Raw genomic sequence first — 18,361 nt, forward strand, 5'->3', positions numbered from 1 at the left:
GGGACATGAAAATAAACCTTTTCAGAGTTGGTGGCACTGAATTTGACATCGCTAAGGGAAAAGGATTACTGCTGCTTGGATTTGAACATTAACGAAGCATGCCAAAGCAAAAGAGAAAAAACAAAACAAAAAAAAATAAAAATAAAAATGTGATTGTGCCTTTTTTGGTAGGGGGAGGAGGATAAAAATCATGGATTCGACCCATTCCTGTGGGTGGTCTCTGAAAATGCACTTTCTTCTATGACACGTATGTCCGAAAGTGTTAATGTCCTATATACCTCATTACTCACTCTGATATGGACAGACACAGAAGAAAGGGAGTTTTGGAGACACAGGCAAAGGATTTGATAACCCCTTGCGACCATAATTTATAAACTTCTTTGCATTGTTCTGTGATTTTTTTTTTGAATGATGTGGCATGTGTGTGCATTTTTGTGTGTGTGTGTGTGTCTGTGTGTGAAACTGCCAAATGCAATTCCAAAGTCAATTTTTATAAGAGTGGAAGACCCAGTTGTATTTTTATATCATTGTAATAATTTGTCTTTGTTTACCTTTTACACCATTTTTTTTAAAAAAAGCTCGTATTTTATATTACTGCCAAAAATCTTTTCTTCCCATCCTACTTAACAGCCTACTTTTCTAAATAGGTGTTGAAGAATTGTGACTTTAAAATAAAAGGTTTAAAAATGAGAACACCCTTGCCCACAATGTGAAAATGTATGATGCTCTGTGTGTTGTTTTTTTAAGAATTAAAACTTAATTTCTGTATTTTTCAATGGACGAATGGCTATTTCTATTACAGTATATATAAACATGTGTGACTTGCTTTAATTTTATTTGGAAAAAGCAACCTGACTGTCAGTTTATGGGGACAGAAAAACAGTGAGGGGAAACTTCTAAAAAGGTTGTCTGCATCAGTCCACCAAGTGGTGTTTTTCATATGAATCTCTATGAGCATTGGTCAAAACAATTCATCTGATGATAGCGCATCACACTTCTGCAAACCCCGCCCCTTCTGTAGAGGCATCATGACATCACCTGCCTGTACAAAAGGGGAGGGGCTTCTATTGCAACAGTTCTTTCATCGTTTTGGTAAAAACAGCCAGAACTGTAGCTCTCCACATCTATTGTCACCAGTTTCCTTCCAATAATTCCATTATTTGTTACACCTGCAGAGTGCTCGCCCTACATTCCCCTGGGAATTCTGAGTGATTATGCACAACTCTTGGTGTTCAGTGTGGGTTGTACTGAAGGACATTCTGCCCCATTAAGGCCAAAGGGATAGATATGTGCAATTGTTTTCCCTCTCCCAGAAATAACAGAATAACAGAGTTGGAAGGGAGATCTTCTACTTCAACCCCCTGTTCAAGCAGGAAGCTCTATACCATTTGTACAAATCACTTCTTAAAAACTTCAAGTGTTGGAGCACTCACAACTTCTGGAGGCAAGTCATTCCACTGATTAATTGTTCTCACTGTCAGGAAATTTCTCCTTAGTTCCAGATTGGTTCTCTCCTTTATTATTTTCTATCCATTGCTGCTTGTCCTGCCTTCATGTGCTTTGGATATTACAAAACAGAATATATTTCTTGACAGATGAATATATCCCATAATCTCTGTATCAGCCAAAGAACGGAGAGGATCTTTGGGAGCTGCAGTGATGCAGTGGTTAGAGTGCAGTATTGCAGGTTAACTCTGCCCACAGCCTGGAGTTCGATCTAGATTGGCTCAAGGTTGACTCAGCCTTCTATCCTTTCGAGGTCGGTAAAATGAGGACCCAGATTGTTGAGGGCAAGATGCTGACTTTGTAAACTGCTTAGCAAGTGTTGTAAAGCACTATGAAGCGGTATATAAAGGCTATTGCTTTTGCTATCTTGGAGCAAGGTAATTTACAAATCTAGCTGTGAACACATCACATAATCAAAAATATTACTTAAGGTACTCAGTCATGTAGCAGTTTGGTAGCCATGGTCCACTATTCCTGCTTTTGTGTTACCCAGCAATGTTTAAAAGGTACAGAAATGCCATTAAAATAAAATCAAAAGATTCACAAACCACAGCCACTTTAAATCAATGTTAGTGAAAGTGATTTTTTTAAAAAAATTCACACACAGGAATTGCAACTAAAAGGAATTTAAAGGTCATTTTTCAATCTGAATGACCCCAGTTTGGAAACTGAAAAGGGGGTCTTAACGTAATTCCTTAGTTCCCAAGTTTTTAATCACATTAGCTGGGTCTAAAGTTAGGTTAATCACATATTAACCCAATATCTCATCTCAAAAATTTCCATCCAGGATTCTTAGAGGCAATTGGTTGTAAGGGAAACTGCAATTTTGCCAATCAGAAGCATGCCAGTCTATGGAAGATGACTTAAATAAGTCTAATGTCCCATTGATTTCAATAGACAGAGCTGTGATTAATAATATAATCTCATAAGTGTTTACTATAAAACCCATAGGACTGAATGTGATTTACTCCAAGGTAACATGAGCACGCTAGATGCAACTCTGTGAAATGAATAAACATGGACACGAGCTGTAGTAATGCCATCTATTCCAAGTTCATCTACACCAGCGTTTTCTCAACGTTGAGCATTTTAAGATGTGTGGACTTCAACTTCCAGAATTCCCCAGCCAGCATGACTTCTGCAAGTTGAAGTCTTAAAATGGTCAACTTTGAGAAATGCTGATATTCACATTTGTAAACAAAATTTGTTTTAGTATGGTTCTAGTTTAGAAAAATAAAAATCTGGGGCCTAATACCTATGGGTTGGGCAAAATCTTATAATACTGATTCTCAAAGGATATTTACTGAAGTATTATCAGCACCACACTGGTTTGCAAATCTAGTTTCTTAACTGGATTGTGGAAAATACATTCACCTGATTTCAGACATCTCTAACCATCTTTTATTTAGATGCTTCTTTCTCTGTCATAAAATGATGTGCAACACACTTCCCTTTTATTTGTCTGTGATATGGAGTCAAGCATGCTTGCTTGCAAATTTGTTTTTGATATACGCTTCAGCTGGGCATGGGGAATACCCTTCTTAGCAACCGAATGGATCAGTATTAATTTTTTTTTTAAAAAAAAATGAAACAAAACGAATAAACAACACAAGTGGGGAAAAAAAAGAAACTTGACTTTGCCTTTTAACTATTTATATTGTATAAGTTAAAGCTTTGGGGTAATAACGTTTGAGTGTCAAATAATTCATTTTCTTTTATTAAAAAATATTGAATTTATTGCCTGTATTTATTCTAGCAATAATTCAATGCATTTCAAATATAGGTTGTTTAGTACAATTGTTACTTTAATAAATAAAATATTTTTGTACAACTGTGAGTGTATTACATTTTTTTTCCTACAATAGTGTCTTCTGCATAGACTCTTGGTTTAATCATGGAAGTCAGCACCAAAAGGCAATCTCTGTTTGGGTGATCAATAGTATAAATGTTTATGTGGATCCATATTTCCATCTAGCTGTGTGCATACCTAGTTCCTTTTCTAACTATAATACAGAGTATTTTTTAACTGCACCAATTTTATATGTATATATGTGTTTGTGTGTGTGTGTGTGTGTGTGAGAGAGAGAGAGAGAGAGAGAGAGAGACGGAGGGAGAGAGAGAGGGAGGGAGGGAGAGAGAGAGAGAGAGAGAGAGAGAGAGAGAGAGAGAGAGAGATGCTTTGGCTATATTCTCATCATACCTCAAACAAGCATCTGAAGGTAAAAAATGGGAGGTTCCTCAAAGCAGGGGTGAAATCCAGCAGGTTCTGACAGGTTCTGGAGAACTGGTAGCGGAAATTTTGAGCAGTTCGGAGAGCTGGTAGCAGAAATTTTGAGTAGTTCAGAGAACTGGCGGATACCACCTCTGGCTAGCCCCAGAGTGGGGTGGGGATGGATATTTTGCAATATCCTTCCCCCAGGAGTAGGAGGGAATGGGGATTTTGCAGTATCCTTCCCCTGCCATGCCCACCAAGCCACGCCCACAGAACTGGTAATTTTAAAAAAAAATCACCACTGGCTCCAACGTTCATTGAAACACATAATGTTTGTGACTGTCATTTTTTTATCGTTTTCTCAATTTTTCTACCAGTGCAGTAGGACTCAGGAAAATTCTATGACTAGTTATTATTTTTTTTTTAATTTATTGAATTTATATACCGCCCTACTCCTGAAGGACTCAGGGCGGTGAACAACCAAAAGATAAAATACATATAATACAAATGTTAAAAAAATCATTAAAATACAATTAAATAATTTGGCCCAGAAAACAAAATTTAAAAACCCCAATTATAAGACAAATTTAAAATTTAAAAAATTTAAAAACAATTTAAAAAAGAGGTTAGGCCAGGCCGGCCTGCTGGAATAGGAATGTTTTAAGGGCACAGCGGAAAGCGCGCAGATCAGTGATCCTCCGTATCTCTGGGGGGAGCTCGTTCCAGATGGCAGGTTCTCACACAGAGAAGGCTCTCTCCCTGGGGGCTGCCAGTCGACACTGTTTGACCGACGGCACCCTAAGAAGCCCCTCTGTATGGGAGCGTACTGGTCAGTGAGAGGCTACTGGTGGCAGAAGGCGGTCTCATAGATACCCCGGTCCTAGGCCATGGAGCGCTCTAAAGGTGGTAACCAAAACCTTGAAGCGCACCCGGAAGACCACCGGGAGCCAGTGCAGCTCGCGCAGAAGGGGGGTCACATGGGAGCACCACGTCACTCCCATAACCACCTGCGCGGCCGCATTCTGGACCAGCTGGAGCCTCTGGGTACTCCTCAAGGGGAGTCCCATGTAGAGAGCATTACAGTAGTCCAGGCGGGAAGTGACAAGGGCATGAGTGACCGTATTTAACGAGTCCCAATCCAGAAAGGGACGCAACTGGCGAATCAGGTGAACCTGATAAAATGCCCTCCCGGCCACAGCCGTCAGATGCCCTTCTAAAGACAGCTGTGAGTCCAGGAGGACACCCAAGTTGCGGACCCTCTCCGTGGGGGCCAACGACTCGCCCCCAATAGTCAGTGATGGCACCAACTGATTATATCGGGATGTCGGAAACCACAGCCACTCGGTCTTGGATGGGTTGAGCCTGAGTCTGTTTCTCCCCATCCAGATCTGTACAGCCTCCAGGCACTGGGACATCACTTCAAGGGCATTTCTGACAAAATAAACAAATTTGGCCCCATTCTGATATGACCTTGCTGTGGAATAAATTACCAAGGAATCTCTGGATTTCCTAAACTGTCCTAGCCTTATGGTGAATAGCCAGCGGTGAATTCCTTGGGAAACAAGCTACCCAATCTTTATCACCCAACCCTTCCATCTGTTTTCGGGGAACCGAGATATGGTCAAAAAAATTCAAGATGGTGGATGCAATGGTGAAATCAAAGCTCTGCCTGATTTTTTATATAGGTTACAATGCACATAAAAACAGGCTGAGGTTCAATCATACTGTTGTGGCTACAATCTTGGCTTTTTTTTTTTTTTTAGCTTACCATTCAGGCACCTTTATGGGGAAGCAAAATTTGTTTAAATTCTGAGTAAGTTAAACTTGCTACAGATAGTATCAACTAAAATTGAGCCCAAAATATCTGTTGTTAATCGAGAGAGTGGTTAAGTGAATTTTATCCCATTTAACAATTTTTCCTGCCACATTTGTTAAGTAAGTTCTTGCAGTTGATAAGTTCAGTAACCTGGTTGTTAAGTGAATCTGGCTTCCCCATTGACTTTGCTTGCCGGAAGGTCACAAAAGATCATCACATGACCCTGGGACACTGCAACCATCATAAATACAGTCCGGTTGCCAAGTGTCCAAATTTTGATCAGGTGACCATGGGGATGCTGCAATGGTTGTAACGGAAAAACCGTCACTTTTTCTGCTCCTATTGTAACTTTCAATGGTCACTAAATAGAATAGAATAGAATAGAATAGAATAGAATAGAATAGAATAGAATAGAATAGAATAGAATAGAATAGAATAGAATAGAATAGAATTCTTTATTGGCCAAGTATGATTGGACACACAAGAAATTTGTCTTGGTGCATACGCTCTCAGTGTACATAAAAGAAAAGATACATTAATCAAGAATCATAAGGTACAACACTTAATGATAAATGAACAGTAATAAGTCAAGAACTACCTATATATGTGATCAAGGTTCTCCATCTTTCACACCTGTTTAACAGTGAAGATTTCTAAATCACATTGGGGTTTATGCTTGCCCCGCACTGCTCACCTTTTCAAATATTTTCCAAACATGGGAACAGCTAGAAAGTAGCAAGGAATGGATTCAGAATAATTCCCAGACTGTCTTTAATATTTATAATTCAGACTTGAGTTCTTGGCTTCTACGATATAATTCCTCCACATATTGTACATGTGAGGCTTTTTTGGGGGGGATATTCTTTCAAAAGTATAATATTAGTTAACTAACCTGATATATAGACACCCATTGTTTAACATCAATTTTGCTTTAGGGAAGGCTCTAACTCAGAAAATATATCTCTGATGACAGCCCTTCGGCTCATCTCAAAATGCTAAGCAGGGTTTGACATGGTTAGTATTTGGAGGGGCACCACCAGGAAACTCCAGGGCAGTAGACCAAACTGGGAAGTCCACCCTTCCCCCGAATTTAAAGGAAGTCAGTGGCAAACTGCTTCTGCATTGTTGTTAAATAACCCAGGAGTCATCCAAACCTGAATTAAACTTGGGAGATTTTAGGTTTTTATAATTCAGAAATGGACAAGAAATAACCAGCCTAAATGATTGGTCTTGTAAGCCAAGCTGACATATCGGAAACAACCATTGTGGAATGCAGCCCCAATTTTGTAGTTGAGAAGTTAAAATATGTAATTGATGGTAGGAAAAGTTTTTCAGATTCAGTTTGCATTCTTTAATGCAAAAGGGATCTGGAGAAACAGAATATAGGATAGGGGGGAAAAAAATATCCCACGCTAGCAATTATTAATTGCCCAAACTCATCCAGGACACAATGACTTGTAAGCCTCTGCATATGGATGTTTGTAATTTTTGTGTCATTTACCAGGAAACTTAGGTAAAACAAACAAATAAATTTCCTATGTTATTAGACAAAGATTTTGAAACATGGGGAGAGGAGCATACTTAGCCAACATTCTTCTACAGTGCAACTAATTTCCAAAATTCTTCTTGAAAACTAGTCTTTATAGCAAATTTACATGTAGTTACTAATTCAATTGCCTGCATTTCAAATTCTGGACTGGAAGCTCTTCTAAGCAAAATTGTATTAATAAAATCTTTTCCATCTGTTGCTTTTGTTACTTTTAACGGAGATTTTTCTTTTGTTTTACTTACAATAAAATTATCTTTGATGAGTATTTGCAGAGCAAATATTTATTTCATGTACAGTAGCCGATGTATTTTGTAAAGGGGTAAAGATATCTCTCTTTCTCTCTCCCTCTCCCTCTCTCTCTCTCTCCCTCTCCCCCTACTGTACTGAAATAAATACCAGTATGTGCTCTGCAAACACTCATTAAATATAGTTTTGTTGTAAGTAAAAAAAAAATCTCCTTTAAAAACAAGCAAGAAACCATGCATAGCTAAAACATTTGTTTATTTACAAGTTTTCCCATTCCAGTTCTAGTGATGAGATGAATTATAATAATTATTATAATAAGAAAGAAATCAATGGTTTACAAAAATCTAAGATACATCTCTCTTCTTTAAGGACTGTTTAAAATATTTCATGCTATCTTGATAGGAGTTTGCTTCTGCAAAATAAGGAGAAGTCCAATCCAGCTTTTTCTGGATGCCTCAGAAACGTCTAGAATAAAATATGTCAATGCATGTATTTCAAAAGGAGGTGTTTATTTTGAACCTAACCTTTATTTACCAAGCATGGCATATATGTATATATCTGTTTGTTCAAACTGGGGGCGTCTCTTGAGCTCTGACCTCCGGACTTTTCGTCGGGCCCTAAAAACCAATTTTTTTCAGTTAGCCGGGCTGTCCTGATTTTATGGTTGGTTTTATAATTTGATATGGATTTTAATTGAAATGTTTTAAATTATGGGCCAAATTTATTTAATTATTTTAAATCTATTTTTAACGTTTGTGTATAAATGTTTTTTATCTTGGCTGTTCACCGCCCTGAGTCCGAAAGGAGAAGGGCGGTATAGAAATCTGAAAAATAATAAATAAATAAATAAATAAATAAATAAATAAATAAATAAATAAATAAATAAATAAATCATAAAGAGCCGGGGGTGGGGATGGGGTGGGGAGGTATTTTAGCGCATGAGGCAGAGCACCAAATGGTGCTTCCCTCCCTAATTCACAGGATACAGTGAATCCATCAAGGCAGTTTAGCAAGAAAATCTTACAACCTCTAACAATAAAAGGGGAGGAGGAGGAGGAGGAGGAGGAGGAAGAGGAGGAAGAGGAGGAGGAGAAGATAGAAGAGGAAGAAATGGTGGGGATGGTAGTGAACAAAGAAGTTAAAATCCATGTGTATACTGTATATCTTTATCTCTTGCCAAGCTTTTCTTTTAGCAGATTCTTGTCTTGCTTCCTGTCCCACAATGGAAGACAGCCCTGGCAACTTCAAGTGTCAATGACTTCTATCATTCCTACCCCTGATGGAACACATCTATTTCCTCTTTGATGTGCCTGACCTTTGTTGACCTAGCAGGGGCCTCTGCTTCTGAACTCAAGTTTCCCCAAGGGGCAATCAATTAGTTTGACAATAGACTCCTTACAAACTCCCTGACCTATCCTCCAGCAGGAAGAAGAGCAGAAGATAAGGACTTCAAGGGAGAGAGAGAGCCAGAAGGACATCCTTGTAATTAATGGGATGGTCATTTCATATTTCAGAAGCTGCCTTTGTTATGTTCTACCAAACGGCTTGGTGAGATTCTTTCAACCAGCGTCATGGGCATCACCATCTATAGATAGACAATGTGTCTATGTAGATTCTCAGTCATCCAGGTCATGGTTGTCCCAAAGGTGCTTTTTCAAGAGGCACCTGGACTTTCTGGTTTTTCTTTGAAGGCGTTTCACTTCTCATCCAAGAAGCTTCTCCAGCTCTGACCACTATCCTGTCAGAGCTGAAGAAGCTTCTTAGGTTCTGAAGGAACTGGCAGATGAGCTATATAATGGTGAAAAAAGTTCTACATTTAGGCAAGAAAAACAAAATGAACCACTGCAGTTGTTCGGTTGTTGTTAACACTGCAGTTGTTCAGTTGACAACACGGTTGTTAAGTGAATCTGGCTTCCCCATTGGCTTTGCTGGCCAGAGACTCTGCAACCGTCATACATAGGAGTCAGTTGCCAATCTTCTGAATTTTGATCACATGACCCTGGGAATGCTATAAAGGTCGTAAACGTGAAAAATAGTCATAAGTCACTTTTTTCAGTGCCGTTGTAACTTTTAATGGTCTGTTGTAACTTTTATAAGCTCAGGACTACCCATATTCTTCTGATTTTAGCTGGACAGCTATAGAACACATCATTTTGTAGCATAATTGCAAATGTAAGATTTGTGTGTAGGTGTGTGTATGTATGTATTAGTGGTGAAATTCAGCAGGTTCTGACAAGTTCTGGAGAACCGGTAGCAGCAATTTTGAGCAGTTTGGAGAACCGGCAAATGCTGCCTCCGGCTGGCCCCAGAATGGGGTGGGAATGGAGATTTTGCAATAACCTTTCCCCAGGAGTGGGGAGAAAATGGGGATTTTGCAATATCCTTCACCCAGGAGTGGGGAGGGAATGGGGATTTTGCAGTCTCCTTCCCCTGAAGTGGGGTAGGAATGGAGATTTTGCAGTATCCTTCCACTGCTGTGCCTGCCAAGCCATGCCCACCAAGCCACACCACGCCCACCAAGCCACACCCACAGAATGGTAGTAAAAAAAATTTGAATTTCACCACTGGTGTGCGTATGCGTGTGTGTATGTGTATCCCTCTCCTCTCCCTGTGAATTTCAAAACTCTTTTACTTTTAAAGCAGTCTTAAACTGAGCCCAAAGCCACAAAATTAGTTTTCTTAAAACATACCTGTGGGAGACCAATGGGAAAACTCAGGCAACATTACAGACCGAACCATCCAAACAATTAAGTCCTTGTATACCCTAGCATTTTCTTTCCCCGACTTGTGGGGAAAAAAGATGGCTCTTTTTTCCAACAACAGTCTTGTTTAGTACTTTAGAAACAGCTATTTGAAAATAACAAGTCAGTGTTTGCCAGCTTGAGGTGTAGGAAGACAGGAGGAAATCTAACTAGAAAGGCAAATAAATGCAGGATCAATTCTATGACATCATAAACAGGAGTTTTATACATGCGAATGTGTGGTATGGAGAGATTTGTGCCACCAATCGTGAAAAAGGCACAGCTTTTAAATTCTTTTGAACAGCTTATAAACTTAGTTCATTTTAGACTCAACCGAGTGGGAGTTGACGGGAGTAAGGCACTGTAGCCTGTATTGAACATTGTACTATTTATAGCCTTGTTCCTACCAAGATGTCCCTAAATGAACCAGAACTTCAAACATCACACAACATCACAATCCAGTATCAGTGTTTTCCTCAATGATGTTCAAACACCACCACTTCTTCAAACAACTTTGTGTTGTTTGGTGTCTTTATAATCCAATTTAGGTTCTGGAGTGGGGTTTTAAGAGACAAACGAGTGACATGAAGACAGTAATTCAAACATTTCAGTGTTTATTATATTGATGCAAATATCACCATGGTATAATGGGAGTGTCAATCATCCCAATATTATTACAGTAGTGGTCAAAATTGTGGAAACCTTTTGGGAAAAGTGTATTTTCTAAAACTAGCTAATAACACCACTTTTTTTTTGAGTAGTATCATGCAATTAAATATCAATGGAAAGATCATTAAATCAAGAATGTAATGCAATAACTTTTATGAAGGATTTGCTATTAGAATAGCAGTTACAGTTTAAAGAAGAAAAGTACAACATGTAAAAAAAACGAGATATACAAAAATTAACATCATGTCAGTTAATACTTAGTTGGGTAACCTTTAGCATGAATTACAGCCTTACAACGTCTTCCCGTGGAGTGAACCAAGTCTTTTAGTTCTGCAGCTGTTATAATGTGAAACCAAGATTGAATGATTGTTTCTATAAACTGGGTTTTATTGCTGGGTCGCTTCTGACTAACAAGTTTCTTTAGTCAGCTCCATAGATTTTCAATTGGGTTAAGGTCTGGGCTATTCCCAAGCCATTCCAGCAGTGTAATATGATTATCTTGAAACTCTTAAAAAAAAAAAAAAAGTGGTGTTATTAGCCATCAAACCTCAAAAATACACTTTTCCCAAAAGGTTTCCACAATTTTGGCCACTACTGTATATTGATGCAAATATCACCAAGGTATAATGAGAGTGTCAACTGTCCCAATATGCTAACCAGCAAAAGAAACTCCTGATACATTTTTTCCTTCAAGAGTATACTTTACTGAAAAGTCATGTAGGTACAGAAGTGGAAAAGCCAGTTCTAACATTTTGCGTGAAAAGCATAACATAAAGTCCTCCTTTCCCCCTCTGCCCCTCCCATTGTCCTTTGTCTACCAATCGGTTGCACCTCTCCGGAAGTGGACCTTGAAGAAGCAAGATAGGAAGAGCATTGATGCTTTTGAAGTTTGATGTTGGAGAAAACTCCTGAAAAATTGGGAAAGGTGAAAATGTTGTGAAAGGTCAAGAGAAGAAGCAAATGGATCATCAAACATATCGACCACGAGTTTTCATTTAAAACACAAATGATCAAGCTCAAATTATTCTATTTCAGACATATTATTTGAAGACTTACCTCTCTGGAAAAGCTCTAATGTGGGGACAGATGGGAGGAAAACGAAGAAGAGGATGACCAATGACAAGATGGATGGACTCAGTTACATTGGGAGTGCGATTGGAAGAGCTGAAGGACCAAGTTTGGGACAGATCATCATGGAGAAAATCTATCTCTATGCTTGCTATTAGTCAACAACTTGATGGCAGATCAATCAGTCAATCAAACTCTGGAACAATGACAAATAGTAGTGATTATGGACATTAATATCATGTTTAGAATTTTGTATAGATTTCTACCTGTTTCTCAATGAACTTAGTTATATGTTGTTGTACAGCAACTAAGATATGTCGGATTCTTCATGACCCTGTAGACCAGGAGTTTCCAACCTTGGCAACTTTATGACTTGTGGATTTCAACTCCCAGAATTCCTCAGCCAGCATGCACTGGCTGAGGAATTCTGGGAGTTGAAGTCCACAAGACATAAAGTTGCCAAGGTTGGAGACCCCTGCTGTAGACCATAGTATACCAGGCCTCCCTGTCCTCCACTGTCTCCTGCAGTTTTCCCAAATTCATGTTCATTGCATCCATGACACTATCTAACCATCTCATCCATTGCTGTCCCCTTCTCCTTTTGCCTTCAATCTTTCACAACAATCAGGGTCTTTTCCAAGGAGTCCTCTCTTCTCATGTGATGGCCAAAGTATTTGAGCTTCAGCTTCAGGATCTGTCCTTCCAAAGGACAGTGAGAGTTGATTTCCTTTAGGATAGATTGACTGATTTGATCTTGCAGTCTCAGATCCTCAAGAGTCTTCGCCAACATCACAATTCGAAAGCGGTCCAAAGATTTAATTAAGCATTGCAATAATGTATTCTAAATGTTATGATAATTGTAAACTGGAATCTTATCTTCTTATGACTATAACTTTGCTGCTTGCACCTTACGATATATATTGTTTTATTTAGTATCCTAGTATTGTAGGAAGTTAGCATCCACCCCTTTCCTGGAAAAGTGAAATATTTTAGGAAATATAAAAAAGGCAGAATATTATATTTCCCTGGATGAGAAATGGAGAAGCATATTTTACAGACAAAGCAGCTCCCACCTTCCTGCCCCCCACCCTTTGTCAATGGGCCATTAAGGCCTGGGCCAGTCTATTCTACATAACAAAGATCTACCTCCTTCAGGCAGAGCCATAGTAGGAATTGCCAAAGATCCAACAAAGATAGGATTAGCCCTCTACACAATAGTAGCAGAAACTCACAGCATGTGACCTGGGAAGCACATGTGACCATCAGCCACAAGGCTAGCTAAGACCTCCATCCCCTGGGAGTCTGACAACCAATCAGGAATCTCTTTCTGGGCCCCAGGAAATTCAGAGCCAGGGAGAGCATAAAAACCCAGGGACTCACTGTATCTGCCCCTTTTTCTGTTCAGGAACTCAAGCCATGTGATCCTGTCCACCATTAAACCATCTTTCCAAGCAGTCTCCATGTTTCCAGTGTCTGTTTCCCCACTTGGAGCAGAACCTGGAAGGATGTTTCTTCCAACAGTATGATTTCTGTTCATTGCTATGGCTATCACTAAGTGTTGTAACTAATGATTCATGATGAATGTATTTTTATGATGACTAGGATCATGATTTATCATTTGTTGCTTGTATGTACATTGAGAGTTTACGCATCACACTTGGCCAGTAAAGAATTCTATTCTATTCTGTTCTGTTCTGTTCTGTTCTGTTCTGTTCTCTTCTCTTCTCTTCTCTTCTCTTCTGTTCTCTTCTCTTCTCTTCTCTTCTCTTCTCTTCTCTTCTCTTCTCTTCTCTTCTCTTCTCTTCTACTCTACTCTACTCTACTCTACTCTATTCTATTCTTCTGTTGTGTTCTGTTGTGTTCTGTTGTGTTCTGTTGTGTTCTGTTCTTCTTACCCATTGTACCTGTTTCTATCTTCTTTTTTTTAATGTAGCTATTTATTCCGTTTCTTTAAATGTTTTAATAAATAAAGTACAACAGCAACATAAAACCATCATTAGTTACCTTTCTAATTGTTAGACCAGGCGCAGGAACAGAAGACGTGACCAGCTCGATACATGTAACAAACTTTATTTACAAGTAACAAGTAAAGAAGACTGCTGGCACGCTGCCGGAGCTCTCCTTATATTCGCTCCCGGCAGCCGCACCGCCCCTAGACAGGGATTCAAATCTCCCGCCCGATGGCTGGCAGCCAATCAGGGCGGATGTCCTTATAAGGACATAACACTCCTCCCCCCTTAGTCTGGACTGTCAAATCTCGTCCACAAAAGTCACGTAATCCCGCAGGTACGTAGGACGCCTCAGCACCCTAGCTGACCTGCGCAGTCTCACTTGTTCTCCGTCTCCGACCTGGGTGGACGGGGCTCTGTCGTCTCCCGGCTCCCTCTCCGGAACCGGGCTTGGTTCGGCTGTCGAGTGAGCGGGGTCACCCCCAGCGCCTCCGGCCGGACCGCAGACCTTGGATGGCTGGTTCTGGTGGTCTTCTTCCTGGCCTGTGGATCTGTCGCCTCATCTCGGTGGCTCGGTTCCGACCCGGGAAGAGCGTCTGAATCTTGGTAAGTCCATTGTTTGCTCCTCCCCGGTCTCCCGGGCGCTGCGGTTCGGCTGTGGTTCGGCCTGGTGCCAGGTGGGTGGTGGTTCTGTCTGGTGCCCTCTGGACCGGCCCGCCGGCTGCGGGTGGTGCTGGCTTGTGTTGCGTTGTCCGACCTCGCAGGGGTGGTGTTGGTCTGCTAGGTCGGGCTGGCGTTGGTCTACCCTGTCTGGTCGGTGGTTGTCGACCTGGTCGGGCTGTTGTTGCGGCACTACCTCTGCGGGGCAGCGGAGGTCTCCCTTGCCGGGGTGGTGCAGGCCTACCTGGCCGGGTTGTTGTCGGCTTTCCCTTCCCCCTAGTCCCTGGTCTACCGTTGGGTGGTGCCTGGGGTCATCCGGGTCGGGGTGTTGTTTCCTGGCTGCCTCTTGTGATGGGCGGGGGTCCCTCTCGCCGGGGAGTCGAGTGCCACCCTTGCCCATAGGTTTGGGGGTGCCCGTCTTGGATGGGTCCCGGTCTACTCGCCTGGAACTGCAGTCTCCCTTGCTGGGCTGGCATGGGCTGCTGTAACTGGTGGGGTGCGCTGCTCCTCCTCTGGGCAGGTCCCGGTCTACCTGCGGGCTGGGTTGGTGGTCCCTGGCCTTGCCGTGCCCGGTGCCCACCTGGCTGGGTTGGTGTTGCCATCCCCCGTGCGGTTGGCCCCGGTCTACCTCGCTGGGCTGCCGATGTGACAGCATTTGGTAGTGGGCTGGGCCAACCTTGTCGGGGTGGTGCTGCTCTGCCTCGCAGGGGTGTGGTAGGCCTACCTCGTCAGGGTGTTGTAGGCCTACCTCGTCGGGGTGTTGTAGGCCTACCTGGTCTGGGTGTGGTAGGCCTACCTCGCCGGGGTGTTGGAGGCCTACCTCATCGGGGTGTTGTAGGCCTCCCTCGTCAGGCTGGTTTTCATGTGCCCCCCCCACCTTTTTCGGAGTTGGTCGATGTGGCGTCTCGTGAACTGTCCATCTTCCAACTCAACGATGTAGGATTTGGGCCCGGTTGTGCTGGCAATTTTCCCCTTCAGCCACTTAGGAGAGCCGCTGAAATTCAGCGCGAAGATTGAATCTCCTTTGCTGAAGGCGCGAAGCGGGCGGCTGGCGGTTGCGGTCACTTCCGGGCTGTATTGGGGGTGCAGCCGGTCCAAGGGTGACCTCAACCTTCTGCCCATCAACAGTTCGGCCGGGCTCTTGTGGGTGGTGGCGTGTGGCGTGATGTGCTGGGTGAGGAGGAAGTTGTCTATGCGCTCTTGCCAGTCCCCCGGGCCCATCTTGGTGAGGGCCTCTTTGGTCAGTCGGACCATGCGTTCGGCTTGTCCGTTTCCGGCCGGCCTGTAGGGGGCGGACAGGGCGTGGCGGATGCCCAGTCCTGCCAGGAAGGACTCCATGGCCAGGGATGTGAGCTGGGGGCCGTTGTCCGAAACTAGCACGTCCGGAAGTCCATGTGTGGCAAACAGACGGCGCAGGGCTCGGATCGTCGCTTCTGTTGTGGTAGATGCCATGGATATCACCTCGAGCCACTTGGAGAAGGCATCTACCACGATGAGGAGGTGTCGCCCCTGCATCGGACCCGCGAAGTCGATATGGATCCTCGACCAGGGGTTGCTGGGGGTCTCCCACTTCGCGACTTCGGATTGCGGCGGCGCTGGGCGAACTTCTTGGCACGGGTCACATCTGGAGACCCATTGTTCAATGTCTCTGTCCATGGAGGGCCACCAGACGTAACTCCGTGCCAGGGCCTTCATGCGGACGATGCCCGGATGCCCTTTATGCAGAGTCTCTAGCGTCCGCCGTTGCAGAGCGCTTGGGATCAGCACTCTGTCTCCCCATAGTAGACAGCCCTTTATGGTGGACAGCTCCTTCTGTTTCCTGGCGAAGGGGCTGAACTTCTCCTCTGGCTTTTCCGATGGCCACCCTCTGAGGATCCAGGACTTCACTTGGCGGAGTGTGGGGTCCTTCTGTGTGTGAACGGCCACATCTGCGGATGACACCGGACAGCTGGCGTCGTCATCAATATGGAATAGGTGGAGCGTGGGGGCTGGGTCTTCTACTGGATTTCTCGACGGGCATCTGCTGAGTGCGTCGGCGTTTCCTATGGCTGTGCCTGGCTGGTGCACGAGCCGGTAGGAGTAGCCGGCTAGGAAGATGGCCCATCTCGTCATCCGTGGCGACATGAAGGTCGGAGTGGGTTGGTCGCCTGCGAGGAGTCCCAGGAGCGGCTTGTGGTCGGTGACTATGGTGAAGCGTCTTCCGTAGAGGTATTCGTGGAAGCGCTTCACTCCAGCCACGATGGCCAGGGCCTCTTTGTCCAGCTGACTGTAGTTCCGTTCTGCGCCGGACATGGTCTTTGAGAAGTAGGCGATGGGGGCTTCCGTGCCGTTGGGCAGTTCGTGGCTGAGGACTGCCCCCACCCCATATGGCGACGCATCACAGGTCAGCTTGATGGGCAGCGTCTCACTGTATTGAATGAGGACGCTTTTGGACGTCAATAGTCCCTTGATGGCCCGGAACGCTGCTTCCTCTTCCTGGCCCCACTTCCAGGACGCCGATTTCCCCAGCAGGCGGTGGAGTGGCTCAGCAACTGTGGCTTTCTGCTTTAAGAAAATGGCGTAAAAGTTGAGCAACCCAAGGAAAGCCTGAAGCTCCGTTTTGTTTTTTGGGCTTGGAGCTTCATGGATTGCTTCCACTTTTGATTTGGTGGGGTGGATGCCTGTGCTATCAATGAGGTAGCCCAGGAACTCGACTTCCTGTACTCCTATGATGCACTTATCACGCCTGACCCTCAAGCCCTTGGCCTTGAACCGCTGCAGGACAAGCCTGAGCCTTTCAAGGAGTTGAGCTCTTGAGTCACCGGAGATGAGCACATCGTCGAAGTAAGGCACCACCCCTGGAACGCCTTGGAGAAGGCGTTCCATCATAGATTGGAAGATGCCGGGGGCAGCGCTGACTCCAAATTGGAGGCGGTTACATTTGAATGCCCCCCTGTGCGTGACAATTGTTTGTGCCTCCGCCGTTTTTTCATCCACTGGCAGTTGCTGGTAAGCCTGGGCCAGGTCCAGTTTCGCGAAAATTGATCCAGATCCCAGGGAATGCAGCAGGTGTTGCACCACTGGGACTGGGTATGCGCTCTGTGCCAACGCCTTGTTGATGGTACAATGGTAGTCGGCGCAGATGCGCACAGACCCATCATGCTTCAGTGGGGTCACAATGGGAGTTTCCCATGAAGCATGATCGATCGGTTCCAAGACGCCCTGGGCGATCAGCTTATCCAGCTGTTCATCTACTTTAGGCCGCAGGGCAAACGGAACTCGGCGGGGCTTAAGCCTAATTGGGGTGATTCCCTTGTCCAGATTAAAAGAGATTGGCCTCCCCACAAATTTCCCCAGCTTACCATCGAAGACTTCCTTGAACTCTTCGATGATGGTGTCGAGTTCGTCCCTGTGGATCTCGTGGATACCCTGAATTGAAAGTCCTAGTGGCTTAAACCACTCCACGCCTAACAGGTTCGGTCGGCTGTGCTCCACGATGGTGATGGGCAGCTTTCCGTTGAAGTCGTTGTACTTCACGTGGATGGTGGCTCTGCCCAGGATTTCGACGGGGTTTCCATTGAAGTCCACAAGCCTCGCCTTCGGGGTTTTCAGCTGGGTCTTTTTGTATGAGGGCTTCAGCTGCTGTAGGTGCTGCCAGTCCATGATGGAGTAGGCGGATCTGGAGTCTACCTCCATCTTGCACGGTGACCCCTCTGCCAGCAGCGTCACGTGGAACTTGGTGGTTCCCTCGTCGCTTGTGTGAGCGATGGTGGTCTGGTGCACCGTTCTGTTGCGGGAATATTCCTCCTCCCCGCGCCGGGACTGGTTCGAGGACCGTTTGGATGTCCTCTGGTTGTCCTTGCGATTTTCGCGGAAACGAGGTCTGGGCGGTTCCGGGGCTGGATCTGTTGCTCTGCAGGCCTCGGCGATGTGCCCCCTCTTCAGGCATCGACGGCAGGTCGCGTC

Source organism: Pituophis catenifer, unplaced genomic scaffold, assembly GCF_029215685.1.
Source record: "Pituophis catenifer annectens isolate HBS135680 unplaced genomic scaffold, rPitCat1.0.hap2 SCAF_3, whole genome shotgun sequence".
Classification (NCBI taxonomy): domain Eukaryota; kingdom Metazoa; phylum Chordata; class Lepidosauria; order Squamata; family Colubridae; genus Pituophis; species Pituophis catenifer.